General features: G+C 53.8%; 1 protein-coding gene across 1 annotated transcript in view; it reads left to right on the top strand.

Moving 5' to 3' along the window:
• Window positions 1-1378: 1378 nt before the first annotated feature.
• Window positions 1379-5507, top strand: part of Bean1 (brain expressed associated with NEDD4 1) — a 51906-nt gene continuing 47777 nt past the window's right edge. Inside the window, exon 1 of the mRNA XM_052166513.1 lies at window positions 1379-1628. The gene's annotated coding sequence lies outside the window, so the exon portion shown is untranslated. The remainder of the gene's footprint in view (window positions 1629-5507) is intronic.

Here is a 5507-nt window from a genome sequence, read left to right as displayed (position 1 = left end):
GGTTCAAGCTTCCCCCCACGACAGCCCCAGAGAGCGGAGCTGAACCCCTCTAAGCGTTCAGAAGGGAGCCAGTCAAGAATGCAGAGTCCCAAATGAACAGTTACCCACAGAGGTTGGGAGGGGCTTTAACCCTGACTCCCCACATGGAACCAGGAGCCATGGTACCTGTCTAGAGAGGGACAGAGTCATCTGTTTTCTCCTGGAGGCTGCTTTGTCCCCACCTCCCAGTTGGCACCTGCAGCTGGCTCACTTCTCTTTCACAAGGTCCCCAGGGCTCCTCTGCTTCCCCAAGGTTTTATCAGCAACATGTCCAGCTCTTTGTCGTCGTGTTTTATTTTCGAGAACTGCCTTCCAGCCAGTGGCAGGCGTCAGGGTTTCGGATGTCCTTCCTCCTTCAAAACCTCAGCTCCCTCATCAATAAAATAAGAGGTTGGCAACAATTCAATTTATAGATTCCCTGGTCGGATTTACCCAGTGTCACCCTGGGCAGACCCCTGCAGTCTCACCAAGATGTATCAGCTCTTGCGGGACTCGCCTAGATGAATAAATGTTCCAAGTGCTTCTTCTACCAGTAACCGTAGAGCTAGCTCACCAGCATATTTAAGTGTGCAATAAACAAGGACCTTGTGGTAATGATGAGAAATAATAATAGGTCTGGGGATGGGCTGCAGCGGCGTGCCAGAGGCCACCAAGTGGGGTGCATGCAGGACAGGAGCTGGAGCCCAAGTCCCTCCCCTGAGCCAGGCATCTTCCAAGGTAGGCTTGTATCTGCCAAGACTGAGCACCAGGACAGAGGGCATCAGGTGGGCAATGGAAGAAGAAAATAGGCCTGCTGATAGTTCAAATTAAAGGCCTTGGTCAAGCCTACGTGAAGAGAATTTTAACCGCTGGGAACCAGCAGCTGTGACAGGCTCCTCTGCCCATCCCAAAGGCCAGCAGCCTGTGTCTCTTCTGCTGCCTCCACCCTGCCTTCTGCCCTTAGCTCTTTGCTTCAGTCCAACCTTTCTGGCTGTCCATCCCTGACATATGGTTGGTCCACCCTTCTCTGCACGTGTCTGTCTGTCCACCCTTCACAAGTCTGCCTGGTACGCTGGCCTCCTACATCCCTTGGCCTCCCCGCCAACCTGCCCCGCCCGCCGCTGTGTGGGTGTCGGGCTGGCTGTGCGCAGAGGGGCGCGGCTCGCCGCTCCCACCTCCTCCGCGTCCCCATCTCAGCAATGACCCGGGCCGTGGCGCCGCCAAGCTGAGACCCGGGAGCCGCGCCGCCGCCGAGGAGGACCCGAGAGGGTGACAGTGGCGCGAGCGGCGGCGCGGGGACGGTGACTGGCGGCCGGGCGGGGCTGCTGCTGCTGCTGCTGCAGGGCAGGGCAGGGCAGGGCCCCGAGACCGCCACCAGCGGTCGGTTCGCCCGGGGATTGCATTGCGGGCGCGGGTCGGTTGTGCCCGGCTCCGCCGGTGCGCCCCGCCCCTGCTCGCACAGCAGGCCCAGGCGGAGCGGCGGGACGCCCAAGCCCAGCCCGAGCGCCGCGGCATCCGAGCGGGAGCCGGAGCCCGAGCGGGACCGGAGCTGGAGCCGAAGCTGGAGCCGGCACTGCGGCGCACGGAGCGGAGCGCCGCAGCCAAGCCGAGTAAGGGGCGCGGGGCGCAGGGAGGGCAGCAGACTGGGGTACCGGCTGCTTATGCACGCGGCCGGGGACGCGCTGGGCGGCGGGGGACGCGGTCCCGAGCGGAACCTCAGCGCGCGAGGAACTAAACGGTTTCCGCGAGACTCCTGCGGTTCCTGATCCCGCATCCTCCCCACCCCCGAGGGTCACCGGGATCCGCGAACCCCCGGGGAACGCGAGGAATCAGAGATCTCCCGCCTTCCTGAGTCTCAAATGAGCATCTTCCCGGGGTGGAAAACCATGACAGGGTCCCCAGCCCTGTGCTCTCGGTTTGGAGGGTCGCGGACCAGCCCACTCAAGAAAAACTTCTAGGGCACACTCTTGTCTGGGGTGAGAGGAGAAGGGCTGGGGTTCTTCCAAGTTTGAGCCCGAACCTTCTCCCATCACCTTAAGCCAGGAAGTTTGATGCACCTGGACCATGCCTCATCTTGTCGCACCTAGGACAGAAAGAGTGTCCCTGCCGCCTCCTTCCCTGCCCCCTCCCTTCATAAGGCAGACTCTTGCAAAGGACCCAAAGCTGAATCTGAAGTGGCGGTTCCGCTGATTGTGCCCCGCTGAGTGATACAAGCCACTCTCTCCAGATTCCTCCCCGAGCTCAGCAGTGCGCACTCTGCCCCCAGCTTATTTCTTTCCTGGGCCAGCATTGGCAGTCATGCCCAGCCTGGGAAGGGCGAGCATAACTGACATATAGAGAATCAGGGGACTCTAAGAGTCTTCATTCAGAGTCCAAGCACACCTGAGGGCCAACAGATGGCCCTCTAGACTCTCCTCGATGATAAGGACAGCTTACTGGATGACTTTGCCACGGAGTGCCTCAGTTTCCCTCTTTGAAAAGTATGCCTGATTCTGTTAGTGGACGGTGCAGGATCTTTGGAGCTATGAGACACTCTTTTGGCTGATTTCCCAGCTGTGTGGCTTTAGGCAAGACGCTTGACTTCTCTGAGCCTCAGTTTCCCTCACCTAAAATGTGTGGAAGATGAATCCCTATCATTAGATGATTCGTCTGTGGAGACTGACACACATCTAGCCTTTGGCTGGGTTTGGCCACAGGTGTCGTTTCCTGAGGCAAAGAGTTTGTTGCGAGGCAACACAGTGCTTCCTTCTTTCTCACCCTCTGTGAAGGCCTTTGGCTCCCTGGGAGCCTACTGAGATCTTGTCACAGACAAGACTTTCCTTTCGCCCCCCTTTTTCTCGGGCACTTGCTGACATCTTCTGCCCCGCCTAAACCTTTCCTGTGCCACTATCCAGGTTCCCAGAGGCTCACTGACTAAAAGGGGCACTCTGTCTTTTTCTTTTCTTTTTTCTGTTTTCTTTTTGCCTTTGGCTGGTACTTGCCGCCCCAGACTGAGGCCCCCTACATGGCGTTCATACTCTGCACAAAGGAATTTACACACCTCGATCTACTCTGGTTTGGGTGAAGAGAGGATTGCTCGCCGTGGGGTGACCTGGGTGAGCCACAGGTAATGGCTCCATCAGGTATCAGGATGATCAGTCAGTGGGACAGTGTGATTGCCAGGAGCCACAAAGGTGCCACGGAGATTCCCTGCCGACTACCATGTGTCTATCCAGGCCATTAGGTCACAGGATCCCAAGATAAACCTACTGAAGGAACTGGAGCTGGTGACAGACATGTGACAGGGTTTTAGGCCTAGAGCAGTCCAGTCACATACCTAGGTCTTAGGAAAACAATACGAGCATCCACAGAGTGGCAGAGAGGTCGTAGGGAGGGCATTGATAGAAAGAAAGCAGATGACACCCCTGTCGCTGCTACCCAGAACTGGAATGAAATCAGGAAATGTGTCTACCTGTTGCTGGGCAGAATAGCTGGCTGCCTCCGGAAGTCCCTGTCTCCTTCCCTTGTAGCCTCCCCCACCCCCACCCCCATTCACTCACTAGGGTGTCCCATTCCCTGCATCTTCTATAATCCTCTCCCCTCCTCTTCCCAGAGGAGTTCATCAGAAGCTAATTAGGCTTGTCCTGCGGCTTCACTCAGAATTTGGAGCACAGCCGATAAGGAGCAGCGTGATGGGGATGCGGGGACGATCACGGGTCTTCGGCACTAATCGGCCAAGCACCCTCAGAGGACATCGCCGGCTCTTACAAGCCTAGTGCCTAGCATGGGGTAGGGAGCGGGAAGGTACCAATCAGTCTACAGCTTCAAAAAGAGAAACTGAGGCCAGGGAGCTTGCCCCCTGGGAAGTAAGCACACGATGATAAGAGTTGTGTCTGCCAGCACAGCCCTTGGAGCAAGCAGCCAGGTTTACAGCTTTTGATTCTGGGCAGGCGCCCCACCCCCTACCCTACCCCCACCCTTCGCAGCCTCAGTGTTGTCTCGAAAACGGAATGCATATTGTTTGCACACCTGCCAGAACAGTCATGAAGACTAAGACATAGTGCATACGAGGCGTGTGACCATGTCCAGTGGACCTTGGCCAGGAGCCTTGCCACGCCTGTGTTGTAAGCACCCTTACACGGGATTTTGTATGCACACGCACTTTGGCGCTGATCTAGGACTGTTCCGGTAGAGTGGGGGCAGGCAGGACCATCCTATAATCACCCCCACGGGTGTCGGTCCGAGGCTCCTGAAGGTTAAGGACAGAAGCTGAGTATAGAATAGGTAACATCGCTGTGACTCATCGCCATTTTACGTGGGGCTCGTGAAATTGATAATTAGCACATTTTTAACTTCAGCGGCATGCAATTAGTTATCAAGATGATTCCTCCACGGAGCTCTTAATGATTTTGTGTCTAAGAGCTGGAAATGAAGGTGCTAACTGTCCGTGGGCTATCACGTTTTTTTAGACGCTCCTTTTTTTTTTCCCCTACTCAAACAATTATCAAACTCATTTAGTCAAATTGACTCAAAAGAGCAGTCTCCCACTCCTCTCTCCGCCTCTTCAGTTTTCTCTGAAGCATTTACCACCTCCAATATCTATAGCCCTTTCTTATCCATTACTTTCTCTCAGGAGTATCACTCACTCTGATGCCTCCAGAGACTACAATGGCATTCCACACTCAGTGTGCTTTGCAAAAGCATAAGATGTCTTGTCACACAGGAGGTCTGCTATTTTTATTATCCTTGCCAAGTGTGTAGATCGATTAAAAACAAAATATTACAGTATGGGAGACACTGTTCCCTCAAATATTTGGCAAATAAGACTCCTTTCTTCAGGAGCTGAACGAGATGGCTCAGTGGTTAGGAGGTCCCGGTAGTGTTCTGGCAGAAGAGCAGCACGTTTGGCTCGGAGCACCCACACTGGGTGGCTCCCAGCCACCTGCCACTCCTGCTCCAGGGGATCCAATGCCTGCTTCTGACCCCCAAGGCGCACACACATACATACACAAGTGAGTACACATGCAAACACACACATGCACAAATAAAATAATAGGGAATCTAAAAAAAAAAAAAGGACTATCGGTAGCTTGATGACTATTAAGAGGAATGAAGATTACAGCGCTTTGGGATACAAGCTGTGATCCCAGTCACTCTGGAGACTGAGAACAAGAGAATCATAAGCTGGAGGCAACTCTGGGCTGCAGAGTGAGTTCAGTGTCAACCTAGGTTACATAGTAACAAACATATAACAGTCATGTTTAGAGTCGAGAGTGTGTGAGGATGTAACTCCTTGGTAGAATGTTTGTGTCCTGTATTCAAGACCCTGGGCTCAATCCCCTAGACCAGAGAAAAGATTATTTTTCAAGGATTTTAAGGAAACTTCTTATCAGTAAATTAGATTGGAAATTAACTTGAAAAAAAGAGAAGAAGAAAACCTTTTCAGTAACGAAAGTTCAAAGGCAAATTAGCTTTAGTCTTTTCCCAATGAACTGGCATTGATTTTTTTT

The sequence above is a fragment of the Apodemus sylvaticus genome, chromosome 21, assembly GCF_947179515.1.
Source record: "Apodemus sylvaticus chromosome 21, mApoSyl1.1, whole genome shotgun sequence".
NCBI classification, from domain to species: Eukaryota; Metazoa; Chordata; class Mammalia; order Rodentia; family Muridae; genus Apodemus; species Apodemus sylvaticus.
Note: the sequence above shows the minus strand (reverse complement) of the source record. Positions and strands in the feature narration are given on the sequence as shown.